This window comes from Triturus cristatus, chromosome 8, assembly GCF_964204655.1.
Source record: "Triturus cristatus chromosome 8, aTriCri1.1, whole genome shotgun sequence".
NCBI classification, from domain to species: Eukaryota; Metazoa; Chordata; class Amphibia; order Caudata; family Salamandridae; genus Triturus; species Triturus cristatus.
Window position 1 is genome coordinate 1,680,455,779 of NC_140591.1, and position 25,518 is coordinate 1,680,481,296.

General features: G+C 48.5%; 1 long non-coding RNA gene across 1 annotated transcript in view; it reads left to right on the forward strand.

Moving 5' to 3' along the window:
* LOC146808592 (uncharacterized) overlaps positions 1–20,132 on the forward strand; it is a 71,144-nt gene extending 51,012 nt beyond the window's left edge. Inside the window, exon 3 of the long non-coding RNA XR_014968010.1 lies at positions 19,770–20,132. This is a non-coding gene — a long non-coding RNA (uncharacterized LOC146808592). The remainder of the gene's footprint in view (positions 1–19,769) is intronic.
* Positions 20,133–25,518: the final 5,386 nt, after the last annotated feature.

Sequence of the window (25,518 nt, forward strand, 5' to 3'; positions counted from 1 at the left end):
CAGCCATCTTGAAAGACCCACGACAAGCTGCAAGCGCGACAACAGAGGCTTCCTCCAAGTTGTGCTTTGGGACCTGAGAAGCCCAAGCCCCGAGCAGCATCTGCACGAAAGGTGAGCCCTCCAGCCTCTCCACGATCTGCGTGGGGCCCCTCTGCACTTTGCAACTCGACGCGCCTAACCGGACCCTGGCCCGTTGGCTAGTGGCCATCTTGGCGACCTAACATGAAAACTACAATGCTGGTCTGGTTGCTCCAGACTGGCCCCTGCTTCCCTCCAAAGGAGCAGCCCCTCTAACCTTGCTGGTCAGAACCCTCAGCTTTCTTCACTTTTCACGACTCCTGCCTTTGCCAAGGCTTGTTTGCTTCTTTCGAGTCGCCGACACCGCCAACAGCGAGAGCCTGCATGGGACAGCTTGTGAACCGACTCCTGGACATCGTCAACCTTCAGGGACCACGTGGCTGCGGAGACAAGCTACACCTCTTTGCCAGTTTGCACCCGACATCGCCTGGTACCTACCTGGTGCCACGCCGGTCACTGGCTAGTGACTGTGAACACTGTCCCCTCTGCTTTCAGGTCTTCTACTACTCCGATCCACCCTTGGATCCACCGCATCTCGTCTGGACCGATTGCCTGCAGCATCTTTTTCATCAGGCTCCATTGAACAGATAGACGAAACCCGACGCACTTCGAGACTTATGCTCCCGCTTCCTGTGGGTGAGGTAAAGCTGGCACTCCGGTGCCCAAGTGTAGAGATACATCTCTAGTGTCTGTGTTTTAAGTCTTAAGTTCGTAGTCCATCCAGAAGACCCTTCTAGCAGTAACTTTTGAACTTTTACGCACCCATTGAAAACCTATGGGAGCCCGCGTGTAACTTTCCTCACTGCACACGCGACCCGTGGACCTCCTGGTCACTAACTGAAGTTAGCTCCTTGTAGGCCCAGCGATTATAGAGGCCCTAGGCCTTTTCCCTTTCCTATTCGTGGTACTTATACCACTATTTTAGTATATGGTTTGAACGGCCACCAGGACCTATCCATATAAAGTGCAACTTCTGTATATTGTAATACTTTCTTATTTAACGATTTGTGCTCCTGTGCTCATAAAGAGTCTAGGGGATACTTTGAGTAATAAATACATATATATTTTGAATATATATCTGTGTGGTGTCCTTTCATTGGTATAAAAGGGGGTTACATATGGTAAATCAGCTTGCTTTACATGCCAAAACGAGTTTAGCCTGAAAGACTGCTTAGCCTACGCTACCACTAGGGCAGCTAGTCCGAAAAGGTTGACTTACAACCACACCATAAGGGTTGCTTGGCATGGTACAAGGTGGTCACTTTAACTAGTGAACATCATATACCAGGCCAACTTCTCACACCACCCCTGGGAAGCAGACTAAATCTGACACCACAGACCTGCTACTGCAGCCTGGGTGAGGTAGTGTTAACACTCCGCACTGAGGTATAGGTTCCCTATATCTCACCATACACACACATATAAACCTATCAGTCACCCCTAAGGCAGGCCCTATCAATCCTGAGGGCAGGGTGCTTGGTTTACAATGTGAGGGGGTGCCTCTGCATGAGCAGGGCCCCTCTGCAGCTGGCAGAGTCTATTTGCTGTGGCTGTTTGTGGATGTGGTTAAACCATATACTCTTAAGTGCATTATAACCTACCGGTAAATGCTAACTTTGGAATGACTGCATCAAAACATGTCGTGTTTGGTGTCAAACAACTTGGAATTATACCCCCACACCAGTAACTGGTGTTTGAGTATGATCCCACCCTTCTAGAGGGGAAGACATGTACCTACTGTGGAAACACAGTAGAAATCTGAAAGAGCCTGGCATCACAAAATGGATGCCACCAGCACAGACACTGGTCTGCCCTCCTGCTGCTGACTGAAACTCGCAGTGGAGGAGGCCCATCAATAGGCATCCTGTCACAGGGAGGTGTCACCACCTTCCAGACAGGATTTAGTGTATTGGGGCTGGGTGGGTGCACTCCTAGAGTGCTTTGAAGTCCTGCACTGGGGGAGCAGTAGGCTCCTCTCTGCATATGCCAGCTCAAACCGGTTCAGGGGCTACCTGCCCCTGCTCTGGCGTGAAACTGGACAAAGGGAAGTGGGTGTAACCACCCACTCCCATGACCCTCCCATAGGAGGGGTCATAGAGCTAGTCCCTCCCTTTCCTTTAGTATAAGATAGGGAACCATTTACATTGCAAATCAGATATCCCTGGACGATGCTCTACAAGAAGAATCCTGGACCTTCGACGTTCCACTACCTTTGGAAGAAAGAAGAATCTCCCTTGGAGTCAAGGAGTGACTCCCCTGCTTGGCAGGCACCAAAAATTTGAATCAACGGTCGCAAACTTTCCCACTCCTGCTGGAGTTCGAAGTCCCTGCAGCCCCAGAAGTAGATTTCCTGACTTCTCAACTGCCATTGTGAGTCCCCAGCAAAGCTGAGGCAAGTGGACCCCACGAGTGACGAGAAACAGCAATACCCGGGTACCATGCACTTTTGTCAAGTGTAACCCCTTCACAACGTTTTACAAACTTGTGCATTGGATGATGTGTGGTCCAAGCCTCCAGCAGGATTTCTACCCGAGATCAGAAACCTACCTCGTCCCGAGTGACCGTGGGCTCCTGTGAAGCAAATCCTTATGAGGCATCTTTGCGATCCCTTGCTGGCTGGCTTGTGGGTCCCCTGAAGACTTTATTATCAAACCAAAGGGTTCTCCTGGTTGCTCCAGGCGTGCCCTGACTTACCTTGCGCATGCGTTCTTACCCGTACTGTGGATGAGTTCCGTATCTCAGGAGATCGTAGGGCTATTGGGGGTAGCTCTATAGTCAAACCCTATTATCGGGGTTCCCCGAACAAAAAAGGAGAAAAGAAGGGGAATGTAGGATCACGTGGTCTCTCCAACACTGACGCGTAAGCTAGAACCAATCACCGGTGCCAGTTTCACTAACAAGGAAGTATATATTACCGGACCCACGATACTACGGCGCACAACGCCGGAGATCGGGACCAAGTAGGTTGAGTGGCGGGGCGGGACTCTTGATGAAGTAAGTGGGGATTCTTCCTAGTTCCTACCCTTAATATAAGCATATTGCTCTACTGGTCTGAATACCAGCAGATCCACGAGCACACCGATCTCAAAAAACTACTTCCTACATTCCCCTTCTTTTCTCCTTTTTTGTTCGGGGAACCCCGATAATAGGGTTTGACTATAGAGCTACCCCCAATAGCCCTACGATCTCCTGAGATACGGAACTCATCCACAGTACGGGTAAGAACGCATGCGTGCTTGTGCTTTTAAAAACAACAGAGCACGAGGACAACATTGATTTTAATAGTCACGCATAGTTCACATTACTATGACGATACATAGATGCCCTTTTAGTTGTTGAGTGAGAGTGGGAGTGAGTGGAGTGTGATACATTGATAGTACTCACTAACTGGCATGCAATAACAGTTAGGATGCGAGCAAAATCGCCACCGCACGATACATCTGGCACGTTGTTGTATTACGTACAGATACAGTTACAAGTGGCACATGACTTGACACACCACTATGTCATAGAATCACACGGCAACTCTTGGTGTCGTTCTTTGTCCTAAAGCACGTTTATGGGACACATCACTTTGGAAAACCATGAGAAATATTTACAAATACATGTTGTTTGTTTTGTTGTCCATGTTTTTTCTTTCAGATGGAATTTCGTACATGACGGATTAATAAATCAGTCGATAACACAAGGAGCAGCTACTCTGCCCTTGCATCAAAAATAGAATAGGGAATTCCCTTCTATTTCCCAGGGAGGCCACGTTTGCCCTGAAGAAAGTCCTGGACCTTTAAGGCCGTTCTTGGACTGAAACATGTTGGCACTAGGGTCCTAGGACCATAACACTCCTATCAAGACCCTATTTTTAAGTTATTTTACGTAACCCAGACAGACCCAATAATAAAGGGATACTGGGGATCTGCCTGACGTTTTTTATTTCTAGTCCCCCCTGGTCCACAAAGATCTTCAAAGAGCTCCCAATACTGTGGTCGAGCCCACCCCGACTTTTAGGCGTCGGGGTGACCCGATGATGAAGCATGACACCACTAGGGTGTGTGAGGGTACCTAAATCAAAAGGAATTATTTCCTTGCTCACCTTTTGGTGAAGTTATTTTCCCTCACTAGATATTGCATATCATCACACTAACGTGCTTTGATACGGACCACTGGTTACCTAGTTAGAGTAAAACTTTTGTGCAATTGTTTCAATAGGGAGGCGTTACTCTAACCCAAAAACCTCTCCACCCTTCAGGCAAAGAAAAAAAGTTTTTTTCAATAAGCCTATTATATGTATATGTTTCATGGGTGTTCCCATGCATCCACCCATGGATTTGGCGCAATACCAGATTTGCTAAGTGTAGTAAACTGAAATTGCATCAAAATGCTACGCCATCCCAACAGAGGCCTAATGAGGAGAAATATGCTTACTTCTTCTTGTTATTTCCCCTTTCTACGTGCAGCACACGAACGAGGAGGTGAATGTCTCAGAGGATTGTTTTTGTGAAGGAAGTTGGACATTCAAGCACATAAATGATCCTGCCTGTAAACACAGGCACCATTGCACCGTAGCACAATTGAGCATGCTTTGGGGCTAGGAAGGCTCCGTGCACCATGCAGTGAGAGAGCAGGACCGCGCTGTATCTTAGTAAAGATGGCCCATTCCTGCTCTCCCCCTTTGACGCAGCGCAGCAAGCTGTCTAGCTGTGTTGCATTGTGTCAAAGGTTAGTAAATCTGGCACTGAAATGCTTGTCCTTTGCTTCCCGTGGGTTAAGGCAGCAGGCTGTATCTGATGAGGGATTCACAAGGTTGGATACCTTCTGACCGAGGTCCCGCTAAGATGAATATGCTGCTCCAGAGAAGCTCCAAGAGGGGCTAGCTTGTTTCTTCAGTACAACAAAGGCGCGCCTTGGCCGGATCAACTCAGGTGGTTGGTCCCTGTCCTCTGGCAGCTGGAAGCCAGAAGTTTCTAAGTCCCTTAAACTTTGTGAAGGTAAATCCCTTTTTCTTCAGCTCTTCACCTACGGCTCCAAGACTTCAGGGGACACTTTTCGGACTTTTGGACTGGATCCAGCACAGGCTTTGAGCAGTTCTAGTGCAGGTCCTTGTGAGACTTTCCAACTGGGCATCATGGAAAACGTGTGGGGTTGAGGCCTCTTCTGATCTACATCATGCCCAAAAAGTGTTCCGAGGACGGTTTCTTGAGGCGCCACATTTATGGGTTGCATTATCCAGTGGGTCGGGTGATTACTGGTTCCACCCTTCCCAATGGGGTGGAAGTTCCCTGGGCTAAGCCTATCCACATTTCCAGCAGTTTCTTTTTGCCCTACTGTAATTAACCCCCAGTGGACCTCACTCCTAAAATTCAATCCTGCCTAACTTGTCTTGGTCACTGTGTCTCAAGTTAGGAGAGCAAGTTTGGTGTCCCAGCGTATACATTGAAACATTGTGTGATCTTGGATACTTGTCATGTTCTATTTGCTTTCTCATCTGCCCGTAGCTTTTACTGTCTGCGAGGGGTCTGTTGAAGTTACAGTGAGCCCAACCAATCGCGTCAGTTTGGACTCCCTGAACACTCCTTTGTCCAATATCACCCAGGAGCGCAAATCCTTAGCCATTTGGCAGAACTTTGACCCCATCTCTGAAGATGCCCTCCTCAAATGCATCCTCGAAACAAAGCCCTCCAGCCATTCTCTTGACCCCATCCCTAGCGCCATTGCCATCATCTTCTATACTTATTCTCTTTCCTATTGGACCACTCTGGTCAACCTCTCCCTCTGTCAAGGCTCCCTTCCTGTTTCCTTCAAAACTGGGCATGTCAACCCTCTGCTTAAAAAACCCACCGCTGATGCGAATGACCTCAACAACTTCCGTCCCATCACTAACCTACCATTTATGGCGAAAATCACTAAAAGATGTGTAGTGAAACAACTCTCTCGCCATATCAAGGACAATGATCTTGACAATTTCCAGTCCGGCTTCATTCAAAACTGCAGCACGGAAACAGCCCTGCTGCAAGTGATGGATGACGCGCTGCGGAGACTCGATTCGGGGGAGTCTTGTCTTATAATCCTCCTTGACCTTTCTGCAGCCTTTGACACTGTCAATCACAACACTCTCCTTAACACTCTGCAACAGAGAATGGGCATGGAGGGCACTGTTCTCAAATGTTTTGCCTCCTTCCTCTCTGATAGAGCCCAAATGATCAAAATAGCGAACAGTCTTTCATCTCCTTTGGCGGTCGGTCAAGGTGTTCCTCAAGGCTCTATACTTGCACCCACTCTGTTCAACCTCTATTTCGAACCATTGGGAAATCTCCTAAGTAAATCCGGGATCCACTATCATCTCTATGTGGACGACACTCAAATCTACCTCAAGGTGGCCTCCACTCACAATCTCTCCATCCTAAACTCTACTTTCGACTCCATTCAAAACTGGATGTTAACTCATCAAGTTCTCCTCCTTCAAAGACACTTCCAAATTTAATTCACGCCCTCTCTATTATCCAAAAGGAAGTCCTTCCATTATAGGAAATTCTGTTCTCCATGCCTGTAGAAGTGCCTTCCCAGTGTGTTCTTGTGTTTTGAGTGTCTGCCATTTATTGCCTTTCTCTCCGATAGATCCCAGACCGTCGATCTGGACAACTATAAATCTAACCCCTTCTGCCTTCCTTGTGGGGCCCCTCAGGGGTCCTCACTGAGCCCCACCCTTTTCAATATTTATATGATATCTCTGTCAGGCCTTATAAAATCTCATGGCTTTCAGCTAACCTCATATGTGGATGACACTTAAATAGTGTTATCATTTAAGGATGGTAAGGAAAAAGAAACGGAAGTGCGCTTTCATGACTGCATGAAAGAGATAGCTGGATGGATGGCCTCAAATTGTTTAAAATTAAATTCCTCCAAAACCGAGATTATTGTCTTTGAAAATAATCTCCATGTCTGGACCCCTGACTGTTGACCAGCAGACCTGGTCAATTGCCCCTCCCCTTCGCCGAAAGCTAAGAACTTGGGAGTAACTGATGACTGCAGATTGACATTCTGTGATCATATAAGCACCGTGGTATCCGCCTGTTTCCTGTGGTTACGAATTTTAAGGAAAATGAAACCTAACCTTTCAGAGGGGAATTTCAGGATGGTGGTCACGGTGCTTGTTATGTCAAGATTGGATTACTGAAATTGCATTCTTTTGAATCCCCGTAAACATCTGGTCAACAGGCTGCAGATGGCTCACAACACGGCTGCTAGGCTGTTGTCTGGCATCCCTAAATTTGTCTCGGTGAAAAAAGAATTAATTAGGTTACATTGGCTTCCCGTGAAGCATAGGGTATGCTTTAAGGCCCTATGCACAGTTTTTAAGGCCCTGAATGGGATAGGTCCACAACACTTGAAGGACAAGCTCAAGTGGTACGTCCCCAGGAGGTCCTGACGCCCTCTGTTAAAAAGGCCAGCTGGGGTGGCAGGAGCTTTGTTGCATGTGCATCTAAGGCCTGGAATGATCTGCCATTCCACCTGAGAAATGCCTCTAGTCTTCTTCTTTTTTAGGAAGGGTCTGAAGACCTGGCTGTTTACCCAACGACCTCCTCCCTCTCCCGGCTGGGCAGTTCATAGCGCCAGGACACCCCAGGGTAACCGCTGCGCTCTACAAATTTTATTAACATAACATATTGCAGTTTTATACCTCTACGTGTATCTTGTATGCTTATGTAACCTGCAGACATGTCACTTTTTCCTCTTGTAACGTATCGTTTGCCACCTCTTCTTGTATTTTGTTTGCTTTTGATTCTTGCACATTTGACACTTTTGCCTCATGTAATGTAACGTTTGCTTTTGTAACATGCCCACTTGTAATTTTCTCCTCATGTAACGCTGCTGTTCCTATTGTGAAGCGCTCTGACACCTTTGGGTAAAGTCCAAGCTATATAAAAACGCATAAAATAAAATAAATGGGCCGTGTAGCATAGGTTACTTTTCATTCTTTACGATGATCGATTTCTCCTCCAGTTTCTACGTTTCTCGTTACCCCTTCGTCCGCTTTTTACATTTAAGACTGAACATCTTATGTGACACAGCTCCACTCTTTGCCACAGGCAGTGCTTAATAAGAGCCGGTGGTGTCCGGTGCTCAGAACCGGCACTTAATTCTCAACACTGGCACTTATTACAGCTGCCAGCTGGTGACGCTGTTTGTGTAATTCAGAGACGACCAGAACAGTTGTTTATTAATTGAGTATACATATACATGACTAACTCCTACCGCCCCAGCCGTTCTTGCAGCTTTGGGGGCCTCGAACCGTTGTAGCAGTGTGCTGGTTAGTAGTTGTGTTTGTGGTGCCATTGGCAGCGCTGGCGGGGGCAAAGGGTGGCGCAATTAGTTGCGGCCTCCTGGCGAGGGCCCTGGCACAGGTAACATACAAGAGGCTCCAGAGGGTGGCTGGTACTGAAAGCTCTAATCTGGGCTGGGCTGCATCTGCGAGAGGACGAGGAGACAGCAGCAGCTCTTCCGCACATGTATGGTGCAGGAGGGGGGGGGGGTCTCCCTGCCACGAGACGCCTGGCAAGGGGAACACAGATCCATCCGCTGCCCACCTGTGCCAGCACTTGAAATAAACAGAGCTGGGATGGGATTTGAGGAGGACTCTTTTATTCACCAACGACCAATCGTGCAATGTCTCAGTGGGATGATGAAGATTATAAATGACACTTTAAACAAGCATTGGCTAAGGGGCAGACTCAAATTGCGCAATGCCTGCGGAGGTGTGGCTCAAAGCCCCTCTCTGAGTGTTGGTAGCCGAATATCTGGGAACCTGCACTCTGGCTTCAGCCAGAGATTACAAGGTTTGCTTTCAGGACGCAGGAGAAGTCTGAGAAAAACTATTCAATGTGTGCTGAGTAAAGGCACCTTTGAGACGTGAGGTATAGAAAACATACTGGCCACTGCTCTTCTGAATCAGCCAAGAGAGGGGAGGTGAGGACACAGTCATGTACCGTCCTCAGGATAGTGACCGCACCGTCATCCGCTTCAGTCAACACGCATACACAGACGTCACCCAATGATTACACTGACACTTTCTTTGTGGGTTAAGAACTGCTGCAGGTTTATTTCATACAACATAGTATGATAATAAAATTGGGTTATCTTACGGGCGATCCAGGGCAAGCAGCCCCTTGCTGCTCCGCCCGCCTGGTGAGCCAGCACACACGGTGGGTCGATGCCCGGCAGTGTGGCACATAATTATTTACAGATCATCCACTGGGTCACGTGATCTGTCTCCTACTCCCGCCCCTTCCGACAGGGGCGGAGCGTGTTGTGGCACACCCCCGGTTGGTCAGGCCCCCCAACCGCCCGAAGGACTAACGGGGCGCCGTCGCGGTCTTCCCAGAACCCCCTTCGGCTCCTGGACCTTGGCTCGGCACCCTTACTGTGCCGGACAGGGGTAGCCTTACTGTACCACCTGTCGCAGAGGTACCCTTACTGTACCCGTCTGCCTCCAGATCGCCCTGTAACTCCGCCTGCAACGCAAAAAGAAAACATTAAAACATTCCATAACGCGCTGTGCCTGACACGTGGGGTAAGTGGAAAGGGTGGGATTACGCGTGTCCAGGCTGGAGCGGCGCGCAGGGAACAGAGGAGGAACTGGGCGAGAGGGCCTCCTAAGTAGGGGGGGCAAGCCTCGCCCCCCACCCCCAACGGCCCGCCTCCACCTACACACTATTGGGAGGTCATAACCTTCGTGGGCGTAGCCTCGCGCGCGAGGCAGAAAGGGGGAAGGCTCCGATGGGCGGCCACTAGAGGGCTGCCCTGCTGATGTCCCACTGCTTGGGACGCGGGCAGCGGCATAGTGACCGCACCGTCATCCGCTTCAGTCAACACGCATACACAGACGTCACCCAATGATTACACTGACACTTTCTTTGTGGGTGAAGAACTGCTGCAGGTTTATTTCATACAACATAGTATGATAATAAAATTGGGTTATCTTACGGGCGATCCAGGGCAAGCAGCCCCTTGCTGCTCCGCCCGCCTGGTGAGCCAGCACACACGGTGGGTCGATGCCCGGCAGTGTGGCACATAATTATTTACAGATCATCCACTGGGTCACGTGATCTGTCTCCTACTCCCGCCCCTTCCGACAGGGGCGGAGCGTGTTGTGGCACACCCCCGGTTGGTCAGGCCCCCCAACCGCCCGAAGGACTAACGGGGCGCCGTCGCGGTCTTCCCAGAACCCCCTTCGGCTCCTGGACCTTGGCTCGGGCACCCTTACTGTGCCGGACAGGGGTACCCTTACTGTACCGCCTGTCGCAGAGGTACCCTTACTGTACCCGTCTGCCTCCAGATCGCCCTGTAACTCCGCCACAGCTCTGGGGAGGCTACCGTCGCTGCCAGAGCCCCCCCTTCCGACCTTCGCTGTTCTAGGTGCCCTGCCCCTGCGAGCCAGCTTTTAGTGGGCTAAATTATGGGTCCTGTTCTGTAACCCGTAAATATACGGCATCAATTTGCAAATTACTCAGAAGCCCAGGGCAGACTGGCAAAGAATGTCTTTTTGGCCCCACTGCCGTTCAGCTTAGACGTGACTGGTGTTCCTAGCTTTCTTAGCGATGCCACTGCAGATCTTCCTAACGTAATTATGGGAAGATCTAGCACCTACATATGGAGCCAGAGCTGAACCATAGCTGAATTCGTCAATCCATCGATCCCCTTCATATCCTAGCACGAAGGTTTTAATCTCCACTTTGTCTACAAAGGTGATGTATGGATAGCGTCATGGTTCCTGAATTGCTGCTGCTGCTGCGGGGATTGCACGATTTCTAGCAGGAGAAAACATTTTAACGTAACTGCTAAATGGACGTATTCTTTTATCATGACTCCGGATAAGCCAATATGACTGGCTGAGCTGCCGAAGAATACATCGCTCAGCTCGCGGACCCAAATCTGTGAACGTTACCCACCTCCCTGGAACCAAGGAAAGGCTGGGTGAGAGAGCAACACCTAAATCTGATTCTCAGGCTGAGAAATATGGCATTGGTAACAAGGCATAGGTGAATTAGGCACTTATGGACCTGCAATCCTATTAAGATTTGCAATTGGCCAAATTAAGTGCCTTCCTGGCTTGTAATTGGCTTGGAATTGTGTTCCCAACAGCTACAGCACAATAAGCAGGGAGAAGGTAACGTGTGAGTTACCCACTTTACCTACGTATGTAAACACAAGCTGACATCACGGGTATCTCAATTTTCTTCCTTTCACATCTTATTATCCTATTGTTTACTACAAACTGACCCATATCTTAGCGACATCTCCTCGTTTTAGACTTTCTACTTGCAAATTAAGTTACATTAAATTTGACGATAGAGTCTTGTACTAGTCCCGCTGTTTGTCCCACTCTTTTCTTACTCTCCACTGGGACAGCGTAACCTATTTTCTTGCTTGTTGAATAGAAGCTAGCTTTTGGACTTTATTGCTGCTGAAAGGGGTTAATAGGTTTGCCTACAGTCCTTGTTATACCGGTGTTGCTGTGCTATAGGTAAGTCGTTGCACCGACATCGTGGCTTGAACATGAAACTTCTTATTTTATCAAATAATATGCTGTGAGCCCCAGTGATGATTTCGCTCATATCTTCATAGTTGGCAGTGTCTCTATCTTGCCAATACCTGCGTCACGTCCGCCTTAATTGACGACAATACATCTGGCTTTCCCGCTAGCCTTGCCCATTAACCTGTCAAATGTTTGGAGAGCAGCACATCTCTGGTCATGCTCATTTCAGAAGGTGTTAAGCCCTTTCCATTACTAGCAAGTTAGAGTGCAAATTCAAGAGGTATGGTCGCTCTCCGCTCTCTCAATTATTACCATGTAGCTGAGGGCATGCCATTCACGGGTGACTGGTTGAAGTAGGTCATTGACACTCAACCACGGGCAGTACTGTGAACCGTTTGAAGTAGTTCATCAAATTCAGCCAGCCACCCCCTAGGTGGAGGTTTGCACGTCCAAACTTCTGCTAGTGTAAAACCCGGCCCCACCTCCAGTTCAGTGAAATTTAGTAATTCACGACACTGACAACCCCAGGGGCCAGATACTGGGCTGTGTAAATGCGGCCCAATATCACCATGAACAATTGGCTTGGAGTGGATGGGTTGACCTAGACTGGCTGAAGGCAAACCCTTGACAATCACTCCTGGCAAGATGCGCCAACGCAGGTAGAATAAAGAGTTATCCACCCGCCTTACTTCCTTTCCCAGTTCGACACAGGTCGAAGAAGAATGCCCCTTCCGGAAAGGTCATGGCCTTATCCCTGAAGCCTAGCCATACAGCATTCTACCGGAAATCTACAGCATTGCTTTGTAAAGCTTTTTCTGGTTCCCCAATTAATTGTGGTCGATATGCTCTCCCTCAGTTTGAACAAAATCTTAGCTAATCGTACGCCTGCCTAATTCCCAGGGCTGACCGGTTTAAATGCTTCACGCCTGGTATTGCCCCACCAAATGTGGCCTTGCACTGAAACTTAACTTGGTTGTCTCAACTTTCCTTTTGGAGCTAGGAACGCCCCCCGTGCTCCTTGTGCTTACTAAATGGACCCGCTCCTTTAGTTTCCAGCACAATGCACTTAAATATCATCTGGCCCTGGTGCCTCAAACAACAGTGACAGCCTCTGTCACCTCCATCCAATACATAAACAAACCTCACAAGGTCGCAGAAGCGGCAAGCCAGGCTAAGTCTCGGTAAACCATGTCAATCTGAGCTTTCCCTGGCCTCCCTGTGGAACAGGGAGAAGAACCTCAAAGATGTTAAGTATGATAGACAAACCCGGCCTTCCGCATGTCTCAAACAGCTCAGGCTGCTGCCTTTCCTGTATAGACTAAGCTGCCACTATGACTGAGTTGCAGAAAATATCACACCAGCTGTTTCCGAAAAGCAAGGCTAAAGATGAAAGGCAGCCGCATCTCTTAACTTAAGCGTGGTACTCACAAAATACCTTCAAGATGTTATGTATGACACACAAACCCAGGCCTACAACTTGCCTCAACACAGCTCAGGCTGCTGACTTTTCTATACCCCTAAGCTGCCACTGTGACTGATTTGAGAGAAACCTTACTCCCAGCTGTTTTCTAATAGCAAGGCAAAGATGGAAGACAGCAGCATCTCTTGACTCAAGCGTTGAACTTACAATAATAACATTGGTAGCTCAATTTCTGTGTTACACCTTTCCACAAGCTGACCATTGCATCATGGTTGCGACTGGGTTTAGGCTGAACCTTGACATCTTTGTACTCCTGCTGCCAGGGAACATATATCTATATATATACCCTCCCTTATCCTGTTGCACCACCTGGGACACAACTTCGTCCCTCCGTACCTACCGGCATGGAACTAATGCCAAAGCGATTCCCCCCTAGTACCGGATAATCCTAATAAACGCTGCATTTTGGGACAAAGATACCAGGGAATAAATGCAAAGGGGCTCTCCAGTTCGTGTGAACCCATGTCATTCCGATTAGTAACAGTTGCTCTGTTTGAGCTAGAACATGCGACTTTATTCATTTAATCAATTAATCGGCAAAGCATGCTGGAGATGAAGGAGTATGTGGCCGGCCCAAGGATATACAAAATGAAAAGGAAAAGCTGCTGTATTGCCAGCGGCGCAGGAGTCCGCATAAGACACTGCATAAGGGGCATAAGCAATGTGGGTTTTATTCCTATTAAATGCGTGCCTATGCACGATGATACCGAAGGCCAAGGCACTGGGCACCACAATGCAAGCTTGCCTGTATCACAAGAAAAAACCTTCCCCAATTTGGACATACACACAACCGCTTCTAGTGTCCTGCAATAACAGCTATTCCGAAACTTGATAACAAAACTACCATTGGCAAAGTAGTGGACACTGAGAGGTGTTGCACTTGGCCACCAAGAACGCACAATCGGTCAACCTGCCTAGCCCATCCCAGGCAATAACCGGGAAATCACACCTACTCGGACAAGGGACGTTGATGGACACAACAAAACGGGCCAACCACCCTGTGCCATTGACCGACTCGGGCCCACGAGGTAATCTACTCTTGGTGGAGGACACCTACCCCCTGATGGATGCCGTTAACACATTACCCCTACAGGACATAGCCCCCAAGGTGGCCGACTCACCACGTGCTCTCCGAAAGTTTTTGCCCGGGCAATTCCCGCTACCTATAGTCAAAGTTCTTCCCCTACTCCTCTCTTTACTCTCCCAGTAGTAAGGAATTTATGGAAGTTTGTACAAGGTTTTCTCTTCACATATGTTGGATTCTCCCAGGGATCTTAACAATGAGCTATTTACACGAACGCCTTCCAACTCAAGCCCCTGCATCTAGCCGCAGTTCACAGTTTGCGTTGCGACTCCTTCAGTACCAAATTGTGTGATGCAGCCCCTATGTGTCATTAAGCCATATATCACATTTCACAAAAAAACAAGGCAATGAAAAACATGACTCCTACCTTCCTCCTTAAAGTTATTTCTAATTGAGCCAAACAGAATATGTTGTCCCCTAAGAGCCCTCTCCATATATATCCTTGCCAGATGACTCCTCTCACACACATGAAGCAAAGTTCTTAAATAGTACCTAGTCAAACTACAGACTTGAGGCAGTCTACTCAACTGTGCTCCTCTACCATAAGATGGTGCTATCTAGACAGTCGTCGCCAAGTTAAACCATATCCTGCATCGCAACAAAATTAAACAATCTCATTCAGGCGGGCTGAAGTTCAAATTACAACTTATGCAGGGTTATTGCATTGGTCTAAACACCCTGCGCACCAAATGACGCTACACCAAGGACACACTCATTCCTTTTGTTTGGCACAGGGGGATTAAGTGATTTGCCCAGAATCACTGCATATAGAAAGGCGCTGAGACAAGGAGGGAATTATAAATAGAAGCTTGTGGCATTTGGGGAATTATAAGCAACCTGACACGTTCCATCGGTCTATACTAGTAAATGCACGCTAGTGTATGGATGACGTTCACGTTTAGCAAATGCAGCAGCACATAAGCAAAAACACAACACCCCCAGATGCATATGTCGTCTTCCATTTGCTGGTCAGAAATGATGTGCAACAGTAGAAAAGGCCGACCTTAGCTCGTTTTACTGTTTTGTACCCGCAGTTGGATCACAATACATGCATGTGGAAATCGCCTGCACCTGCACCCAAACGGGACGGGGGAGGAAATTATATATTTTAAAACAGAAAATGTGCTTCTGCGAGGCTGCGGGGGGGGGGGGGGCACACAGGTTTGGAGCGCTGAACATGGGATACCCCAAGCCCTCCAAGGCCAAAGCCCGGTCTGCCACCCTACCCGCGCACCAACCGGGAGCCAGCACAATCAGCCTCCCACGCTCCACCATACCAGCCCGACATGCGAGACAGGAGTCGGCACCATCTGATCTCTAGCTGGAACTTGCCCGAGGGTTTTTGAAGCGCTGTGCCGGAGCACACGGAAAAGGAGCGCCCCACATGGCACCGCATTACATACACTTCCCGGCGCGGGGGAAAACAAGAAAAGAAACGAGGGTCACCTCGTCAAATATCGAAGCACACCTGCCCGGTCAAGATGAGGCGGGGTGCAGACGCGAACACGTGGGTCCTCTAGGACCACCGGCAAAGCGCCTCCCCCCCCCCCACGTGTCCTGATAAGGCGCTGGATAGCCCATGACTACAAAAAAGGGGGGGGGCACCGCTTATCAGGTACAAATAACAATCATAATACAGCCCACGCACTGACAATCGACCCGACACCCATTCCGCCTCCCGCGCTTGCTGTTGTATGCCCACTCTGTCAGCAACGAGCTTACAGACATCTCAGACTGCTTCCAGACTCCTCCTACATGTCAAGCCACCAGTACACATCTCCCCGGCCTTGAGGCCCCTACACCGGCTACTAGTTGTCAGAATATCCACCTTCAAGCTGCTTTGTATAACACACGAAACAATACATGGCAAAGGACCACTCTTCATGAGGGAGAAGGTCAACAAATACACACAACAAAGAAACCAAGGCGCAAGGATGAGTTGACGCCTGCTACTAAGACTTTAAGAAATGTCATGAGAAAACGTGCACACCTCCCCACAAGATAAAAATGCACATCAAACCATGTAAATATTACTGCTCTGTGCACATAGGGGTATTTATATAGAGGGGTTTTTCTCTGGAGAATACAACCTTATCAAAGGACAAAGTGGGCTATTAATAGTGGCAAATATGCATCTGCCACTGGTAATAAGGCCATATAAGCAACTTGTGAAGTACCAGAGTAACACTCTGAACTACAAAAACCCCATAGTCATCAAGTAAAAGCAGACTACAAATCATGTGACGCGAAGAACCAATCAATAGGAATAACATCAGTATTATCGAACATCATCCCTGCGAAACAGTGAAACTAGCACACGAAACCGCCATGAATTCCGAAAATCTGCAACTGCTCAACCGGAACCCGCGGCAGCTATGCACATCGAGCCCTCCCTTGCCAAGCGAAACTCCCCCTCACGCAAGATGAGACCCAACAACTACCAAACTTGCGGCTTCAAAAGCATCACGTGGCCACATTATGAGGTACAATGTAATAAAAGATTAAAACCAAGTTCAGATATGCACAATGTACTCATCGCCCATATATACTAGGCCATCGGCGACAAGGTGGCTCAGCCAGCCAGGCGGAAAACAGAAAGCCAGGTGGAAAACCAACCACAAAGCGCCTCGCCAGTTGTAACTCCGTTCAGTGTAGCGCTTTACACGGCCGCAACGTCTGCCCTCACCATGCACCACACATGGTCGCTGTGCTCACACACATCACCAGCGCGCACAACCGATCCCAAGGCGGCAAACCCAAACAACCAGCATTCACCGCAAAAAACCAACCCGCCCCGTCACGAGGCCTCGGGTCACCCACCACGCCGCTCGAGTCCCCCCGCACAGCCCTATACTGCGGAGAGACTTGTGTGGGAGGGAGTTAGCAATACCCCTGCACTCACCGGGACAATGCTGACGCGAGGACATCACAGCGGAAGAACCAACGTCAGACAATGTACCGCACGCCGGATGCATACCCTTCCTGCCGCCCGCCTGGACATTAGACCGGCACCCAAACCTACGGACCATCTGCTAGACTGGTCCCAAATGAGGAAGGTGTGCGCCCCAAACAACCGACACCCTTCGTGCCGATCTGCAAATCCACTCAATCCCGGGGCCAAAACAGACACCATGCAGCTAAGCTCCGAAAAGAGACTGCATGTGCTACAAGTCGAATCCGAGCACAGAAACAACCTCAGTCTACCCTGCCTTGCATACCACGGGATGGTAGGAGGTCCACGACCCAATGAAGGACAAGAGCCAGTCACAACAAAAGGCCCGAGGGGCCATCCCATAACTCACCGCGACAGACATAACTCACCGCGACAGACACCACTCGGTCCCGGGAACGCGACGACGCAACACAACCAAACGGCGTCAGGGCAGCAATATACGCGTGTCCAGGCTGGAGCGGCGCGCAGTGAACAGAGGAGGAACTGGGCGAGAGGGCCTCCTAAGTAGGGGGGGCAAGCCTCGCCCCCCACCCCCAACGGCCCGCCTCCACCTACACACTATTGGGAGGTCATAACCTTCGTGGGCGTAGCCTCGCGCGCGAGGCAGAAAGGGGGAAGGCTCCTACGGGCGGCCACTAGAGGGCTGCCCTGCTGATGTCCCACTGCTTGGGACGCGGGCAGCGGCATTCTCTTGGTGCCGGGGCAGTCATCCCTCTGTTTGCTCTGACAATCATTCTGAAACGACTGGGCAGCTCGCAAAGGCCTTTTAACTTCTTTCTTTGGGTGTTTGCTGTTTTAGATTTATGTTTCATCAGGCAAATATACTGGATTTCATTGCTTTTTCCAATATTTGTACCAGTCTAGGCTTCAAAATACAGGCCAGGCAGGTAAAACGCCAGATAGATGGAAACCCGAGATAGTCCTTCCTACATTGTAAGGCAGGCCCTCCCTTGGAGGCGGAAAGATATTACACTCACCCACAAGCACGAGGTGGGAGCCACATTTTCCTCTGGGAAGAGCAAATCCCATTCAATTAATTCAATAGCTGCATGTCCATGTATGTTAATTAAAGTTTATGTTCTTAATTGACTAATAAACTAATTTCTGACTGACTGACACTCAATGTGCTTTTAAAGAAGTTTTAACAATAGGTCGTGCAGCCATCTGTGCTGCCAAGCCAGACCTAAAAACGTGAACGTCTTTAACTTCAGTGAGACACACCCACACATCATAGGACACCACACCTTACTCTTTATGGGGCATTTTAAGTTTACTAGTAGCAAGAAGAAAGGCGATGTTTACTAAATGATATGCCCACAGACCTCTCAGTAATCCCATAGACCCCACCAGTCTCTACCCCTACACCCCCGCCCCTCCACATCATACTATCTCATTTGAGGTGTAGGTGAAGCAGCAGGGGTTCAGGATGAAGGCTGTACTCAGCCCTTGTGGGGTCAGATAGAGAGGTTGCCCGCAGACAGGTCACCCATAACGTCTTTGGTCATTGCCTGGTCTTCTGGGATGGACGAGGGTAACGAGGCAGAACGCTACACTCATCTTCTACCTCAAACCAACTGAAAATTTTAAAATGTTGGACGCCAACGGGGGTGGAGGAGTGTCTAGACATGCGCAATCCCTTCCTCTCGAACCCCCACACCTTCAATTGAGATCCGCCCCCACTTGCCCACTTGCCCGTCCACCTTCAGAAAAGATCTCAAATCTCTTCTCTGCGATGGACAACTGGGCTGGTTCCTGTGCTCCTCTCTGCTCTTCTATTTACGTTCTGTCTGCGGTTGTTGAAGTACTCTCAATGTGAGTCATTTGTTTTGTCCCAATTGTAAAGCACTTTGATGCCCATGGGCCGTGTCGGCGCTATATAAAATTACAAAATTCAATAAATGAATAATTACACCGCACTTGTTTTTTCAAGGTGAGCCTGGGATTGGCATGCATCGTAGGAAGGGCAGTGCCAACAGCCGATGACTATGGGATGTGCACAGAACCATGCTTTAATGCCGGTGCAGCGGCAAGCCTGTTCCTTCTAATGGATGAACACAATATTTATTTTGACTTCAGTTCACAAAACTAACAATACAGCTTCATATTTAAGCCATAAAGCAAACAGCACCTTCTTCCGTCCACACTCTTGAGGGATTTGCAGAGTTTGCTCACTCTGACGCCTCCCAGCCCCACACCCCTGGAGGCGAGCCTGTACCCCTACCCTTGGTTGGACTGTCATAAATGATCAAATGAATGGTCATTTGTAAAGCGCAGACTTTGCCCAAAGGGGTCAAGTCACTAGGGATAGAAAAACAGTGGTCAAGAAGGAAGGAGTGATCGTCAGGAAGCTCCCCCGTTTTCCTCCTTCTGCGAAGGGCGGCCATGTTTGTTCTGTGGGCTCTGGGTGTTTCCAGTCAATATTGACAGTTCCAATCTCTCGTATACACCAAACAAATGGTTGTTGTAGCTGATGCAATGTGACCACAGACATAGCTGCTTGGTTTTGGAAGTCTGTCTTTATTCCCTGAAGTTTTGTAGTTCCTTCTTCAGGGTTGATTTGTCCAGAGACTCTCTGGGTTTGTGTTCTGCTCCTGAACCCAAGTCCGGTTACCTGTTTATTAACAGTCTCTGTTTCTCTTCTCAGGTATACCTCCTTTTTATCCACCACTTCCAGATGGTCCAATTGTGATCCCTCCTGATGCATGAGCCTCACTAGGCCCACCGGATCTGATGTCTGATGCCTGAGAATGAATGTCTGACGCTCCACCGCTCCCCGTTCGCCATCGATCTACCATCCCTTTTTAGGTCAATCGCAGAAGAGCAGGAAATGTTGCAGCATTACCTGCAGGGATCAGTTTCCAGCCTGCTGATAACCTCCTCCTGAAGTCACTGGGAATCTTCCCATCATTGTTGTGAGGAGTTTGCTCTAAGCGCATGTAGACCTAAATTCCTCAATGCTGCTTATCTTTAGAGTAAAGAGTTACAGCAATAAAGTTGATGACATGAATAGCTGTGTTCCACATGCCTTCTTCTTCATCTTGATTCCGGTCCAGGGAAGACATGGCTTGGCAGTTCGGGCTGGACTGTTCCCATGAGGCACAGGGTCAAGACTGATTTGCATATGGCCATGTCTAACTTGGGGTGGTGTAGTGGGCAAAAGAACGATGGATTTAACCCAGATCTCTTGACTGGGGGAGAATGTCTGCATTGTCAGCATTCCGTCCATCATTTGTTTGTTGTAACGCTTTTTGCCCTAAGTGGGATGGGTATTCCCAGACGTGGGACCCGTGCTCACTACGCCACTGGAGTCAAGCTATCCTGGCTGATGACGGCTGATAGCCAGAAACCGGTCCTAGGATGCTTGATTCCGGTCCAGGGAAGACATGGCTTGGCAGTTCGGGCTGGACTGTTCCCATGAGGCACAGGGTCATGACTGATTTGCATATGGCCATGTCTGAACTGGGGTGGCGTAGTGGGCAAAAGAACGATGGATTTAACCCAGATCTCTTGACTGGGGGAGAATGTCTGCATTGTCAGCATTCCGTCCATCATTTGTTTGTTGTAACGTTCTTCTTCATCGTGAGCATTTCTGGATGCAACTTGACATGCACCAGTATTACTAATATGTCATGAAAGTTGTACAGTAAAGTTCACCATGGTGGACTCCGGTCTCACGAGAGCCACCACTGGCCAACACTCCTCCAAAACCACCTTCACCACACCACCTCTTCCACCTCAGACTATCATTGCACTTGTCCACATCTCACATGTCCAGACTTTAACTCTCTCGCACACAGAAAAAGATTCTGGAAACAGCACCTTGAGAGCATGCGCATAGCTAAAAAATCTCTAACTCCCATGTACAGGCCAGAGAGCGTCCATTCCAATGCATCCTTCAAGAAAATAACAAAGGTACCACCAAAACTACAACATCTGCACACAAAAACACAAGCAGGACTTAGGCTCAACACACTGATCTGCGCTTACTGGATATCTGCTTCTCAAAGGACTGCCCACTCACCATCTACGACTCAGGTCCCCCACCACAGTTTAGTGCTACAGAGCTGGCGCAGGAAGGAGGTAGCACTGCTTGTGCCCACAGGAGAGTGCAGCCGCAAAACTCTTCACAACCTCTCACCCTAGCCGACATAGATCTCACCTGCTCCACTATCAATATACACAAAACACTCACTTAGAACCCTACCCTTGTAGACACAGTGACTGAATCAGCCCCACTCTACAACCAAATCAGCCACTTACTGCCCGCGTTTGTAGACTTACTCATTCACCCACGTTTGTAGACTCACTCATTCACCCGCGTTTGTAGACTCACTCATTCACCCCCGTTTGTAGACTCACTCATTCACCCGCGTTTGTAGACTCACTCATTCACCCGCGTTTGTAGACTCACTCATTCACCCGCGTTTGTAGACTCACTCATTCACCCACGTTTGTAGACTCACTCATTCACCCACGTTTGTAGACTAACTCATTCACCCGCGTTTGTAGACTCACTCATTCAACAGTTCTCCAACATCTTTGATCACCCAGACACCACGATCAGCTTATGACTTGACATCTCAAACAAGCCATCAAGGCTCTCCTTCAGGGCATGCACCAGAGATAAGCAGTCAATGGCCTCATAAACTCAGATGACACAAACTTGGGGCATATTTACGAAAGAGTTATGTCACCCTTGAGCCAAAAAACGGGGCGCAAGAGCAACACAACTCTCAAGGTAGATTTTTCATGTCACACAAGACCACCTTGCATGGCTTGATAAATCTAGAGTATCGCAATGCAGTGTAAGTCACAGCTTTAGGTAAATCTGCCCCAGAGAGGCGTTCAATAGGTGGAGCGTGGGTGTTTGCACGCGTCCACCTGTGGATTTTAGCGCATTCCCAGATTTACCATTACTGGTAGACCTAGAAATGCCTCACAATACTACACCTTCCCAGGTGCGGCGTAACGAGGAGAAATATTTTAGTTTTGCTTTGTTCCTTCCTCTTTCTATGTGTGCTCCATTCTGCAGCTCACCTAGCAAGAGGAAAACGCCTCTCAGGATTGTTCCCATGCAGGAAGGTGCCCCTTCCTGCATAAAAACAATCCTGCTTACAACACACCATGGTGAAAGGGAATCTGCACAACCTTTCAAGCCACTGGCGTGTCACAACTGTATAAGCAGAATAACACCTGCAATCAGTTTCTTCTGCTAGTCCAGCCTCCTCCCACTGAAGGATGACTCCAGTGGTAACACCCAGAGAATCACCTGCAGCAGGTGCACTGAAGCACCTGCTGAGATGGGCCTCACCAAGCCTCAACTCTGCTCCCAGAAGAGCAGACCGGATGAACCGGCCTGTGCCTCACAGGCATGATTCAACTGCGACACACCTTGCCCTAGAAATGGAGATCTGTCCAGTGAGAAGCTGTCATACAAACCTTAATGAAGACACCACACAGAGGAAGTGCACAATTCCAAACACACACTGTGACAACAGATCTACAGCCCCCACACAAGCACAGACGTCGTCACAGATGAACTGTGAATAATTAGTGAAGCATTTCAATGACACTTTCCTGTAGGTGAAATGTCTTACATTGTGAAACATCATCAACATCCCAGAAGTGTGAACCCCGCCACAAAACACTGGCTTATTTATGGGATTTTGGCATTGGAAGGAACCTTGTTGTGCTGCCCAACGCCAACGTGAAAGAACAGCAACGCACTCTATTTAAGCAATACGGTGCATTCTTGTCCTTTCCTCAGCACTGGCGCTGATCCGGCAGCTGTAGAGGGCACCGTCCGTTTTTCCCTGGTGGGCCGCCCGGGTGAGGATCGTTTTTGTTACCAGGGGCCAGTTTTTAAATGTTGTCCCCCTGTAACAAAAGCGGAAGCGGTGAGACCGGAATGGTGCTTCCAACCAGCACCACCACCCCGCTGTGGGCCGGCCGAGCTGTTTGCCAGGGCCGGTTTCGGTTTCCAGTCCGGCCGTGCACCTTTAAACCATGGTGCAAGGGTGCCTCCATTGCAGGCAGGATTGTTTTTGTGCAAAACAATCCTACGAGGCGTTTTCCTCTTTCTATGTGTGCTGTAGAATACAGAACAGATAGAAAGAGGAAAGAACTAGGAGAAATAATCGCATTTTTTCTCATTACTCCTCACCTCCAGAGGTGTCCAGATTTGGCACTTCCCCGGGTTTACATCACTTTGCAAATCTGAGGCAGAGTCAAATTCCGTGGGTGCTGTGTGGGAAAACGAACCGCAGCACCCATGGACCGCCTTCTGGGAGGACAATAAAGCAGCACAAAGCCACAAAGGGAGGCCTTGCGTAGCTCCATAAATCGAAATGAGAGCCCTGCATCACGCATGTACCACTTTACTTGGTGCAAAAGTAACTCAGGGCTCTCATAAATAAGTCCGGGAGTTTCTTATCCTTCCATACCAACCTGCCCTTTGTGTCTCATTTCAACACCTAGCAGCTGCTGGCATAGGCCCACCAGGTTGCAACCGCCTCCTGCTATCCTGAAAGATGCTCTCTCCTTTTTTAAACAGTCAGACTCTTCTGTAACCTCAAAACACACCCTTACCGCAAGTGGAAATAGTTCCACCACATCTAATGCATTAGTGCATTAGCACTGTGCTCTCCCTGTCGGTGTGTTACAGCATATTTTTGCAAAATGTCAGTCAACTATCTGGTTTATGAATCTTCTCGGATCTAACCAGCTGTGTCCCACTGCCTGACCTTATGTATGACGTTGCTGATCAATACGTCCTGGACCACACCCCTAAATAAAGAACTACCTATATAAATAAACAAACACTGTCATATCAGACTGGCATATTCCAAGGAGAAATGAAACTTGCTCAGGCCAAACTACTGGATAAAAAGAAACTCTCTTAATCAAGTGGACAGTCCACTCACAGGCCGATGTCCAGCATCCTGAACCTGGACAAGTCCCTGTGATTCATTGTTTATAATTGACACTGGTGCTACCTAGAACCCACTCGCAACGAGACTCAGCACTGGTGGACTTTCAACAAGCACATACCAATCCGCACTGGCGGAGGCATGATTGTATAATTCATGACCCTCCTTATGGCAAAGAGTACCTGAAGCTGTCATTGTCAACGACACCAGGCTCAAACATCCTTACACTGTACACACTACGGGGCATATTTGGGAGCCCTTTGCGTTTAACTTTTTCTGACCTCTGGCAGGGCAAGCTGCAAAATCATATTTATGCTGGCCTGCATTTGAATGGTCTCATAGATATGGAGTAAGGCAAGGGAGCGCAAACTGTTGTGTAGCCTTCCTCTGCACTCAGGAGGCGTTCGATGGGCCTTGCGGTGGCCATCGGTTTTGAAGCATTCCAGATTTACCAGAAGTGGCAGACCTGGGAATGTGACAAAACCTTACACCTCCCCAGAGGAGGAACAAGGTGAAAACACAACTTTATTTCTCCTAGTTTTTCCCTCTTGCTATGCAGCAAACATAGAACGAGAAAAAACGAGGAGAAATACAAGGATTCCTCCTTGTTGCGCCATTCTAATGGTGCTGCTTCGGATTAACAGATCCTTCTAAATCTGGGACAGCAGCAAAAACCAATGGGTCTGGCAGTGGAATGCCCACATCTCACCCATTGCATGCCCCTGCGTGAAAGGGTACCATATTTACAAAGCGGCTATAAGCGCTGCTGTGTAAATAAAGAGCAGGGCATAGCGCCAGAGGAGAGTCGGAAAAAGTGTAGTTCCGGTGGCGCAATTCACTTGTACAGATGCCCCTACGTTGAAAGAACAGGTCCTCGGATAGTGTCACTTATTGAACAATGTTCCTCCTCCCTAGTTTAAGACTTTGCCTGACAGCTTCTTTTCATGGAGTACGAAGCTGCTGCGCTCACACCGCTGGTTGAATTGTGCCTTCGCTCTGATTGTCAGATTCAATCAATGGGTTTCAATGTTGAAATGAATGGCAGACTATTGCTCTGTATAGTTCATATCAACATTATTTGTGTTGCTTTCGAATTGTATCTTTGCTTACAATTCTTATGCGATCACTTTTCAATTATTCAAATTATAACTTTTATTATTAATTTCCTAATGTTCATAGGACTAAGGGAGCAATTGGCTATTCTTGTGGCCTTGTTTGTTTGGTGCTCCTGTACGTACAGTGGTCTGGGTTACCTGTTTGTTCGGCTGACTTACCTTTTTAACTAGTGTTTTCTCGTTCATGTTTTCAGTCTCATTCCTTGCCGGCTGAGGTTATCCCATGTATTTTACATCACCTTTACTTTGCAAACACATCTCGCTTGATGCCTTAGGTATATACTACAGTTTCAATGACTGACTGTTATTAAGGGGCGTCCTGAGTTTGTATTTTACAACCCCACATCTA